We start from the raw sequence: 12,970 nt of genomic DNA, 5'->3' as shown, positions 1-12,970 counted from the left end.
TCTTCTACCAGGCTTTCTATTATATCCACCTTTATGTTGTTTTCTTGTTCAAAGGGATGTTGCATTGATTTGAACACATTGATGACAATTTGCTCATTGTGCACCCTGAAGGTCATTTCTCCCTTTTTCTACATCAATAGTAGCTCTTGTTGTAGCTAGAAATGGTCTTCCCAAGATGATTGAGTTGTTTCCTTCCCCTTCTGTGTCCAAGATTACAAAGTCTGCAGGGAAGATAAACTCTCCAACCTTCACTAGTAAATTTTCCACAATTCTATTGGGTGTCTTGATTGATCTATCGGCCATCACTAGTGACATCCTGGTAGGTTTGATTTCTTCTATAACAAGCTTTCTCATCATTGAGAGGGGCATCAAGTTGATGCTGGCACCTAAATCGCATAGAGCGTTCTCCAATGTCATCTTGCCTATGGTGCATGAAACCACAAAGCTCCCTAGATCTTTAAGCTTTGGTGGGATACCCCTTTGGATCACAGCACTACATTCTTCAGTGAGCATAATGGTCTCCTTCTCATGCCAGCTTCTCTTTTTGTTAATGAGCTCCTTCAAGAACTTTGCATATAGAGGCATCTGCTCTAGTGCCTCAGCCAGTGGAATATTAATCTCCAATTTCTTGAAGACTTCAAGGAATTTAGGGAAGTGTTGGTCCTTAGTCTCCTTGTTAAACCTTTGGGGATATGGTAAGGGAGGTGTGAAAGTTTTCACTCCCTGCCTTTGTTCCTTGGTTGGTTCTTCCACTGCTTCTTTCTCTTTGAGCTTCTCTGAAGTTTGCTTGCTTGCTGTCACTTATTTGTTGCTGTTGACATCCTCTTTCTCAGCTTGCTTCTTGTCATTGTTCATGGGTCTCTTGTTATCTTCTTTGTTGCTCACCAAGATCTTTCCACTCCTTAGTTGGATGGCTTTGCATTCCTCTTTAAGATTTGGAATGGGATCACTTGGGAGTGAGCTTGTTGGCCTTTCAATCACAATTTGCTTGGATAGTTGCCCCATCTACCTCTCTAGGTTTCTTATTGAGGCTTCCTGATTCTTGCTTGTTATCTCTTGGTTCTTCAGCATCTTTTCTAGTAACATCTCCAAGTTGGAGACTCTTTGAGTGTCTTGTGATGGTTGTGGCTGGTTGTGAGATGGTGGAGGTTGATGGTAGGTGTTTTGGTTAGTGATTTGGTTATTGGGTGGATAGTAGCTCGAATTTGGGTGGTTATTTTGGGGTTTTCTATATGGATTGTGGTTTGTATTTTGCTGGTTGTTGTTCTGGTTGTTTCTTGAGTTGTTTTGGTTTGAATTTCTTTACCATGGTTGTTGGTTTTGAGTGTGGTTATCTCTCCATCTTAGGTTTGGATGGTTTTTCCAAGAAGGATTGTAGGTGTCACCATAAACCTCATTTTGGCCAGAACCTTGATTGTTCACATATTGAATCTATTCTTGCTGCTGATCTTCTGGATTTTCTTCATTTTGCCCCCATGTGGTTGATGGTTGGCTTGTATTTACTGTTGCAACTTGGAGGCTGTCAATCCTTTTAGCTATTTGCTCAAATTATTGTTGGATTTGCTGCTGCATAATCTTGTGTTGAGCTAAAATTGTGTCTACTCCATCCAACTCTAGCACCCCTTTTCTTTATGATGGTTGGCATTGTCTCTGATGGCCAAAGAAATATTGATTGTTTGCCACCATATCAATGAGGTTTTGAGACTCCTCTGCTGTCTTCATCAATTGTAAGGAGCCTCCTGCTGAATGATCTAATGCTTCTTGAGCCTTCATAGTCAAACCTTCATAGAAGTTTTGAAGGATGTCCCATTCATTAAACATCTCAGGAGGACATTTTCTAATTTGGGCCTTGTACCTCTCCCATGCCTCATAGAGAGATTCAGCATCTATTTGTGTGAAGTTTTGCACCTCAGTCTTGAGCCTGATGATCCTTTGAGGGGGTAAAACTTGGCCAAGAATTTGTTCACCATATCCTCCCAGCTAGTGATACTTCCTTGTGGGAAAATTTCAAGCCATTGAGCAGCCTTGTCCCTCAATAAAAATGGGAACAGCAGCAATTTGTATGTCTCCAGATGCACACCATTAGACTTCACTGTATCACAGATTCTCAGAAAAGTGGATAAGTGTTGGTTTGGATCTTCAAGTGGCCCTCCTCCATAGGAACAATTGTTTTGTACCAAAGTGATGAGCTGTGGCTTTAGTTCAAAGTTGTTTGCATTAACATTTGGGGTAAGGATGCTACTCCCACAATAAATTGGGTTAGCAAACGTGTAAGAGGCCAAAACTCTTCTCTGAGGTGGATTGTTATTGTTGGCCACTCCTTCTTGATTGGCATTAGAAGTGTTCCCTTCCATTTCTTGGTATTTTTCCTTAAGAACTTCTTCACCAATGACTCCCTTCCCTCTGGCTTCTCTTCTTATTCTTCTCAAAGTTCTTTCGTCAAGATCACCAGAGTTGAGGACCTCTCTTCCTGCCTCTGTCATACAAACAAAGCACCAGAAACACAAATCCAGAAAACCAGTAAAACTTCACTCTATTGCTAGAGAGAGGTTTTGGTTAGCTTAAGCAAAAATTCAAACAGTTAGTGTGTTAGTCAAAAATTAAAGAAACAGAAAAGAAAAAAAATGCTTGATCTAGACCACCACCTTCCTTAATCATTGTCAATCTAATCAATCTCTTGTAACGGCGCCAAAAACTTGATGTGTAGAAAACGATCCAACACAAAACTCACCGGCAAGTGGACCAGGTCGCATCAAGTAATAAAAACTCACATGAGTGAGGTCGATCCCACAAGGATTGAAGGATTGAGCAATTTTAATTAGGTGGTTGATTTAGTCAAGCAAACAAGTGTTGATTTGAGTGATTTGTATCCAACAGAAGCTAAATTGCATGAAATTTAAAGGGGAAGGGGCAATGGACAATAAAATTAAAGGGCAAAGGAAATAAAGAAGCTGAATCTTAAAGTGCAAGTAATATAAATGACAGAAACTTAGATTGCAAGAAATGTAAATAGCTGAAGCTTAGAATACAAGAAATGTAAATTGCTTGAATCATAAAAGGATTTGGGAGCTGGGATTTCAAAAATTTAGCAAGAAAAATTAAATGACAATCAACAGAGAAGTAGAAGATGAATTAAGATGCAGCAGATCTAAATAGAAAAGAAGAATGACTTGAGAAACCAAACAGAAAGTAAAATGGAGCTCAATTACAATAGCTAAAGGGAAGTTAAAGATCTCAAGGGTTGAATGAGACAAGAGAACAAGTCTAGATCTCAATTCCTTCCTTGATCCAACAAAGAACAATTGCAAAAGAAGTAGAAAACAGTTGCAGAAGAAGTAGAAAATGAAAGTAGTAAATGAAAGTTAAATCCAGTTCTCCAATTCCCAAAACGGAGAAGTAAATATTGCAGAAGAAGAAAATGAAAACAGCAAATGAAATTAGATCCAATTCCTTGATTCTCAGAATTATGCAGAAGAAGAACAAAGAGAGATCTCAGATCAAGAATGAAACAGAATTCCTTCAATTCTCAATCCAAGATTCAAAGCAAAGAGTAGAGAGTGCTGAAGCAAGAACAAGGAAGAAAAGAAATCAATTCTCCTTCCCAATTCCCCAAAATAAATTCAAATATCCCAAAAATGAAAGTAAAGCTCTAAAAGTTCAAAAGAAATTAAAAGTGAAAATTCTAAAAGAAGGTCAAAAGTCCTCTATAAATCAAACTAGCTTCTATTTATACACTTCCTATTTTTGGATTTTAGAATTTGGAGTGGGCCTTTTAATTTGATGAAGAATTGAATTTAAATGGAATTTTGGTTGGATTTTTGGCCCATGGGTGACACTCCCAGTAAAGTGCTCGGTTGTCACCAAAAGCATAGCATCCAAGCCTTGCTTTGGCCTTCCTTTGTTGCGTGACAAGCCTTGGACAGCACCAGGGTAGCACTCAACTCTCCCCAAGAGCGAAGCATCCATGTTGCCTTGGCCTTGTCAATTTGGGCACTCCAAGCTTCCTTGGCCGTGTCAAGCATCGCGCACCAAGCCTTGGTCCGTGTCAATGTTGCTAGAAATCAAGGAGGGTAGCGCTAGGTGAGTGGCAAGAGCGCTACATTGCCTTGTCTTGGCATGGAGTCCCTGCTTCGAGCCTTGGTAGAGGAAATTTGGGCAATCTCCTTGTGGAATAAACAAAGGCAACGCATGCTTTGAGTGGAATGCCTTGAGTTTGAACCTTCATGACTGCATTTTAGCCAATTTTGGCTTATTTTCCTTGCAAGGAGCGCTTCCCTTAGTCCCTTGGCTCACGGGTTCGATCCTTGGGGCTTTCATTAGCAAACATTGCCCCCTTGCAATTATTTTGGATGGAGCCCGATAAAGTGAGTGGCATTAACTGAGCACTATGCTTTTCCTTTGCTTCCTTGGTTCGTTTTTGTGCTCGGTTAAGTGGGAGAGCACAGCATTCATGCTTTGCTTCCCTGGTCTTGAGTAGCACTCTCATGGAGAGCACTGAGCTCTTTGAGAGAGCGCTATGCTTGCTTTCCTTTGTTGCGCCACACTTTTCTCTTCCTTGGGCCATTCTTCTTAGGCCACGCTTCTTGTTTTCTTTTTTTCTTCACCTACAAGTAATCAAAACAACCAATCAAAGTATCACCAAATTCACAAGGTTTATAAATCATTTAAAAACCAATTAATTTTAGCTTAAACCTCATGATTTAGTGTCAATTAAATGATGGTTGATTGATTCAACAAAACCATGCAATGCCACTCCAAACCACTTACTTACAATGAAAGAAAGTGCATAAAACCTAATGAAACAAGTGAAAAATGCTTGAAAAGCTAGCATAAGATGACTTGTCGCTCGCGTCGTTGCGCGAATTTTCAATACACGCGTACACGTCAGGCACGCGTTCGTGTCGCTGTGATTTTCTTCATTTCGCGCGCACGGATTAGCCATGCGTGCGCGTCGTTGTTCGCTGGTCATCTCCTTAGTTTCTTGTGTTCCTTCCATTTTTGCAAGCTTCCTCTCCATTCTCCAAGCCATTCCTATCCTATGAAGCCTGAAACACTTAACACACGGATCACGGCATCGAATGGTATAAAGGAGAATTAAAATATACAATTTAAAGGCTTAGGAAGCAGGTTTTCAATCATAGCATAAAACTAGGAAGGAATTGTAAAATCATGCAAATCATATGAATAAATGGGTAAAGATTTGATAAAATCCACTCAATTAAACACAATATAAACCATAAAATAGTGGTTTATCAACCTCCCCACACTTAAACATTAGCATGTCCTCATGCTTAGCTTAAGGAGATAAAATAAATGAATAGGGAAAAGTAAGACTCATGCAATGCAATGCAACCTATATATATGAATGCAATTATATGATTTTGTCTACTTGGTTAAAAGCAAATACGCTCTTCAAGACAAACATAAATCAAATTCCACTAATTCAAATTATACAGTAAAACAAGTAAACTTGTAAGAAGATAGCTCATGAAAGCAGGGAACATAGAATCAAGCATTGAACCCTCACTGATGGTGTATGTGCACTCTAGTCTCTCTAGTGTATAGGGTAATCTCTCAATTCTTCTCTAATCATACTTTCTAAACTTTGTTTTTCACCTAACCAATCAACAATGTTTAATGTACCAATGCAAACATCATGAGGTATTTTTCAAGGTTGTAATGGGGCTAAGGTAAAGGTGAGGGTATATATATGGCTAAGTGAGCTAAAATATGAACCTTTGACTAACCTAAGCTCTCTCACCTAACATACATACACTTTATATAATTTCTAAATTCATGCCTAGCTACCCATAATTTCCCACTTTTGCATTACATACTCATGTATCAATTTTTCTTTTAATTTGTATCACATATGCATTGACCTTTTTATTAACTTAGCCTTGGGATAATTTTTGTCCCCTTATTTAATTACTTAACTAATTGCATGCATATATATATATATATATATATATATATATATATATATATATATATATATATATATATATATATATTAGAAATATAAAAGCAACAATAACATATCAATACATATGGATTTTTTATTTTTCTGTTTCACATGAGTAGGTACCCAAATTCCCAATATTTTATCAATTGTAAAACATATTCTATTCCCTTGTTAACCCATGTTCCCACAATTTTCCCATACTTAGTTAATACACAATTTCTATCTTAAGCTAACCAAAGATTTAATTTGGGATAATTAATTATTTTTCTGCTTAACGCTAGTGATGTGGTACAATATAAAACGAATGGGAATTAATAAGCTCAAAGTGGCTAACAAAGGTAAATAGAAGGGTAGGCTTATTTGGGATAAGTGAGTTAAAACAAATAATGGCCTCAATCATATGCATGCATATAAATATACTAAACATTAGACATATAGGATGAAACGAAATATAAATAACAATCACAGAGAAGTAAACACACAAGAATAAAAATCATGGTTAAATAATGTAACCATGTAGTTAAGCTCAAAATCTTACGGGTTGTGTGTTCTTAGCCTTTTAAACTATGTTCCAAATACAACTTCAAACAAATTTAACACAAGAGGTTTGATTTAAATTAGTGAAATTTTTTCAAAAATAGGGTCCTAAAAAGAAACATATTATATTTCAACCAAATAGAACATGCATGCAAATAACCTATTACTATGAAATCTATCTTATCCTAATCAAAAGACAAATAAATAAGTATCCTATTTTATTGGTGTTAGGAAAGAGAAAATACCTCCGGAAGTCAGGTACTGACCGACCTCCCAACACTTAAGGCTTTGCACCGTCCTCGGTGCCATCTGTCAGGAACAAAGGGGGGCTAGTAGTAATATCTCTACAGTCGGGACCGTCATGGCTCCTTGTGCTGGTAAATGAAGTGGAGTCCGAAGTGTCTGGGTCTTTCTCAGGTCTGTGGTTTCCTATAAGCAGCTCCTTGAAGAATGTGAATCGGCGCTGGTTACGGTGCTCTCTTAGCTTTGCCTACTAGTCTTGCTGGTCCAACCGCTCAAGTATCTGATGGAGCAGCTGATTTGTTGTAGGTGCTTGTGATGTGGAAGGAAGAATGTCTTCAGCCGGGTCTACAGGTTGGCTGGTAGTGGCTACTGGAGGTCTGATATATTTTCCGTTAGGGACGTACTGATCATCTCGCGAAAGCATGGCTTTGGTGTCCCCAGCTCTGTAGGAGACTCCGGCTGCTGAGACGAATCTGAAACCAAGGCGGGAAAAGGTAGGTTGCCCACAATTTGTATGTGTCCCAAGGCATTCCATATGTGTCTTCGTAAGTTTAGAGGCTGGTCTGTAAGGATGCACCATAGTAGAACAGCCATGTCTACAGTGAAGGAGGACTCGTGAGTGCTCAGAAAGACGTAATGGGACATAATATGCGCCCATACTCGAGCCTCCAAGGTAAGTGCTGAAGCCGATATCCCTTTAAGTCGGGATCGATGGTATCCATAAATTCATCTGCTGCCAGGTTGTGCTATAACTCTGAGAACGGTGTCCCAATCAAATTTGTATGTCTGGCGCTTAAGTGAGGCTTCTTAAAATGTGTCCAATCCTTCTGGAGCAGGGGGAAGATCTAAAGCTCGCTGAATGGCTTCTTCAGTTATGGGGATTTACTTCTGACGGACATAGATAGACTGCAGGGTTGGCAAGTGAAAATTGGAGTAGAATTCAACTACCCATGATAGATTAACTTGTCGTGGCTGTCTCCGTAGGAATCCCCATTCTCTTCGCTCAATGCGGGGCTCAACAAATTTAACAATGTGGGTTGAGAGGATGAGAAAGTGCTCATTGTTATAGTTTCTTTCCACCAGGATGGGGATCATCTGCTCACATTAACGGTTAGTGAACCACGCAGTGTCCTTTGCTGGGAAGGCTTTCTCTTTTTCATCGACCTTGATGATCCTCTTGATTCGTTTTGTTGAGGGTTTTACCGCTGTTGAAGGTGTCTCCGCAGCTAATGCTCTTTTTGTTCCTCTCCTTGCTGGTGGTTTAGGAGTAGCTTTGTCTTTACCCTTCTTGGTGGCCATCTTAAAAAGGGAAAAAGAAAGTAACATGTAAAGCTTAAGAGTTAAAGCAAGGGAGGGGCTATGACAAGTGATAATCAATGCACGGTAAAGAAGGATGTCGTTAACACATGGTTGCAACTACATGTGAAAAGTTCATGAATGGAAATATAGCAAGTGCATGTGATGACAATTAAATGCAAGATGTTTATTGGCAAGCCGGCAAAGGCATGAGTAGCATAGATCAAGCATTAAATGTCCAAGTTAGATATCAACTCTTTCAAACTAACAATCTGTTCGTATTAACAATTATATTTAACAAATGAAATATAAAAAGGGATTTTTTGAAAAAACAGGCATCAGAGTAGTAGAATAGAATAATATAAAAATAATGCACAATGCCATACGGGTTTTTTCACAAACACTTAGCATGCATGGTAAATATGTTATTAAAAGTATTAAATTTGAACATGCAAACAACCCTTTTAGAAGTAATATATAATTGTCAAACAATTTCTTAATAATTCACAAGCAAAATATAGAAAATAATGACCCAAATAAATTTCCAACACCAATTAAAAGGGTTAAAAAGAAAAAGAAAGAAAAAGAAAACATAGATAATGAAAGTAAAAAGAAAGAGAAGAAGAAAACATAAAGATAAAATAATAATGGAAAAGTAAAGAGGGAAGAAGAAAAGAAAAGAAGCTTGATGATGATTGTGAAGAAGAAAGAAGGGGGAAAGAGGGTAAAAAGTGAGAAGGAGTAAAGAAGAAAGAAGAAAGAAAAAAGAAATAAGATGGGGGAAGAGGAAAATAGGATTTGGGGGAAAGATAAGATATTCTGGCATTGATCTAGTAAAACTGTGCGTCGCATGTGATGCGGACGCGTGGGTCACGTGGACGCGTGACTTGAATTATGCTAGTGGCGCGAGAGCAGCCGCGTGCTCGCGCAACTCTCTGTCTCAAACGCATATTTACCAAAATTTAGGGTGACGCGTGCGCATGGGTGACGTGCACGCGTGAATGGCCTAACTTTCAAAAATGATGCAGACGCGTGGAGTACGTGTTCGCGTGGTAGGGCTTGTGCTTCTAGCACGGTTCCAGCCCCACTCCATCACAACTTGCTGCCATACACCCATTTACGTCGATTTCGCGGGGTCACGCGTGCAGGGCTGGATTTGCAAACGACGCAGATACGTCAGGGACGCGTTCGTGTGCATGTGTTGGTGCCAAAGGCACACTTCCAGCCACGCTCCCGCGTGACTCTCTGTTCAAATCTCCCTTTTGTCGTATGCACATATGACGCGGACACATCAGCGACGCTTGCGCGTCGTGTGCATTTTTTTTATCCAGAATGCAGTATGCAGAATGCAATATGCAGCTAGTTCATGCAGATATGAGAAATGAATACTGAGAGAAAAATTAAAATAAAGCTAAGGAGAAAACTGAAAGATCGTACCTTGGTGGGTTGTCTCCCACCTAGCACTTTTCTTTAACGTCATTAAGTTGGACGGTCCACTAGCTCAGTCTTCTGCTGTGGGTTGATCCTCCAAGAGGAAGATCTCCAGCTCCTTATTTTTCTTCATCTTCTCACCATGATATAACTTTAAGCGATGTCCATTGACCTTGATGAAGTTGGAGCTTGAAGGATGACTTAGGTGAAAGCTCCGTAGGGCTCTGTCTTCTCTACTCTGTAGGGACCTTCCCATCTGGATCTCAGCTTGCCTGGCATGAGCCTCAGTCTGGAATTGTAAAGGAGGACCAACTCCCTAGGTCTGAACTCTCTCCTTTTGATGTGCTTGTCATGTACAGCCTTCATCTTCTCTTTGTATCGCCTAGAATTATCATATGCCACTAGGCGTAGATTCTCTAACTCTTGTAGCTGCATCTTTCTTTCAGCTCCTGCTTTTTCAAATCCCATGTTGATCTCTCTCACCGTCCAGAATGCTTTGTGTTCTATTTCCACTGGGAGGTGACATGCTTTTCCATAAACCAAGCGGAAGGGACTCATCCCTATAGGTGTCTTGTATGCAGTCCGATATGCCCAAAGCGCATCTTGTAGCCTGGTGCTCCAGTCCTTCCTATGAGGCTTGACTATTTTCTCCAGGATACGTTTTATCTCTTAGTTAGACACTTCCGCTTGTCCATTAGTCTGCAGGTGGTAGGCTGTGGCTACTTTGTGAATAACGCCATGCTTCTTCAATAGAGCGGTAAGTCTCCTGTTACAGAAATGGGTGCCTTGATCGCTCACGATTGCTCGTGGTGATCCAAAGCGACAGATAATATGGTTTCTAACAAAATAGACAACAGTGTTAGCGTCATCAGCACGGGTAGGAATTGCTTCCACCCATTTAGAAACATAATCTACAGCTAACAATATATATGAAAAACCGCTCGAGTTTGGAAACGGACCCATGAAGTCAATGCCCCAAACATCAAAAATCTGGCAGAACAACATAATTTGTTGGGGCATCTCATCCCTCTTGGATATGTTACCAAACCTTTGGCATGGGGAACAAGATTTACAAAAAGCAGTAGCATCTTTAAAAAGAGTAGGCCACCAGAATCCACAGTCTAGGATTTTTCTATCTGTCCTTTGAGGACCAAAATATCCACCACTCTCAGATGAGTGGCAGGCCTCTAAAATGGACTGGAATTCTGATTGAGGCACACATCTCTTAATTATCTGGTCAGTACCATACCTCCACAAATAGGGATCATCCCATATATAATATTTGGACTCACTTTTCAGCTTATCCCTCTCGTGCTTAGTAAAATTTAGAGGGAAAGTATGGCTAACTAGATAATTAGCTACAGGTGCATACCAAGAAACTACTTCAGATATTGCATGCAAGCTGTCAAAAGGAAAAGCATCATTGATAGGAGTGGAGTCATCCTTAATGTGCTCAAGGCGACTCAAGTGGTCTGCCACTAAATTCTGAGAATCACTCCTATCCTTAATTTCTAAATCAAATTCTTGCAGCAGCAATATCCATCGTATTAGCCTTGGTTTGGACTCCTTTTTAGCTAATAAATATTTTAGAGCTGCATGGTCTGAGTACACTACCACCTTAGTACGAAGTAAATAGGCTCGGAATTTATCCAGAGCAAAAACAATAGCAAGAATCTCTTTTTCAGTGGTAGTGTAATTAGACTGAGCAGCGTCTAATGTCTTAGAAGCATAAGCAATTACGAAAGGATCCTTACCTGCGTGCTGGGCCAGCGCCGCTCCACAGCATGGTTGGAGGTATCACACATAATCTCAAAGGGCTTGCTCCAGTCTGGTCCTCTCACAATTGGAGCTTGAGTTAAGGCGATCTTTAGCTTATCGAATGCCTCTATACAGTCCTCACTGAACTCGAACTCAATATCTTTCTGCAGAAGTCTGGATAAGGGCAGTGCTACCTTACTGAAGTCCTTGATGAACCGCCGATAGAAACCTGCATGGCCAAGGAACGAACGAACTTCCCTCACGGAGGAGGGGTAAGGCAGACTAGAAATGACATTTACCTTTGCTGGATCTACAGAAATACCAGTGTTAGAGACAACATGTCCGAGTACAATACCTTGTTTGACCATAAAATGACACTTTTCAAAATTTAAAACAAGGTTTGAACTAACACACTTGTCTAACACTTTAGATAAGCTATCCAAGCAAAGGCTAAAGGAATCACCATATATGCTAAAATCATCCATAAAAACCTCTATATAGTTCTCAATAAGATCAGAGAAAAGACTCATCATGCACCTTTGGAAAGTAGCTAGTGCATTGCACAAGCCAAAGGGCATTCTCTTGTAAGCATAAGACCCAAAGGGACATGTAAATGTAGTCTTTTCCTGATCTTCAGGAGCTATATGAATCTGGAAATAGCCTGTGTAACCATCTAAAAAGTAATAATGTGATTTACCTGACAGACGATCCAGCATTTTATCAATGAATGGCAAGGGTAGTGATCCTTACGAGTGGCCTGGTTGAGACGTCTGTAATCAATGCAGACCCTCCAGGCGTTCTGTACTCTGGTTGCTAGGAGCTCTCCTTGCTCATTTTTCACTGTAGTGACTCCAGACTTCTTGGGCACCACTTGTACTGGGCTTACCCATTCACTGTCTGAGATGGGATAGATGATATCTGCCTCAAGTAATCTGGTCACTTCTTTTTTGACAACCTCTAAGATAGTGGGATTCAATCTTCTTTGGGGTTGACGGACAAACCTTGCTCCCTCTTCTAAAAATATTCTGTGCTCACAAACTTGAGGGTTGATGCCTACTATGTCTGCCAAGCTCCACCCAATTACCTTCTTGTGTCTTCTCAGCACACTAAGTAATTGTTCCTCTTGTTGGGAAGTAAGTTCCCTTGCAATAATGACTGGGAGCTTCTGATCATCCTCAAGGTAAGCATACTTGAGGTGAAATGGTAGCGGCTTTAACTCCAATTTCTGCTCCTGACTGGGCACTGGATCTTCTGGAGCTGGTGATAATGGCAAGTTGTCCTCATTGTGTTTAGAGGGTTTCCCCACACTTGGACCTTGCTCCATGTGCATCTCTTCTAATTCTTCTTGTTGGACTGCAGCTACAGTCTTATCAATGATGTAGCATAGAAAGACGGAATGATCTTCCGGAGGGTGCTTCATGGCTTCATTCAGATTGAAGCTTACTGCTCGGTCGTCTATCTCAAAAGAGTAGGTTCTTGAAAAGGCATCCAGCTTGAACTTTGAAGTCTTCAGGAATGGTCTTCTAAGCAGGATGGATGACGGCTTTCCTGAGTCATTTTGGGGCATCTCCAGGATATAAAAGTCAATGGGAAATGTGAGCCCCTTAATGCTCACCAGCACGTCCTCAGCAATTTCAACCACTGTAATAATGCTCTTATCTGCTAACATAAAATGAGCTGCCGACCTTTTTAAAGGAGGGAGCCTCAAAGCATCATATATGGACAAAGACATTATACTAA

General features: G+C 40.2%; 1 non-coding gene across 1 annotated transcript; it reads left to right on the top strand.

The window, feature by feature from the left end:
* Positions 1-1,819: 1,819 nt before the first annotated feature.
* LOC148564590 (small nucleolar RNA R71) lies at positions 1,820-1,923 on the top strand. The gene has a single exon (XR_015884339.1). It is a non-coding gene; the product is annotated as a small nucleolar RNA R71 (small nucleolar RNA).
* Positions 1,924-12,970: the final 11,047 nt, after the last annotated feature.

The sequence above is a fragment of the Arachis ipaensis genome, chromosome B5 (assembly GCF_059453495.1).
Source record: "Arachis ipaensis isolate K30076 ecotype BB chromosome B5, ASM5945349v1, whole genome shotgun sequence".
NCBI lineage: Eukaryota > Viridiplantae > Streptophyta > Magnoliopsida > Fabales > Fabaceae > Arachis > Arachis ipaensis.
The sequence above is the reverse complement of the archived record's forward strand: the minus strand, read 5'-3'. Positions and strand labels throughout refer to the sequence as shown.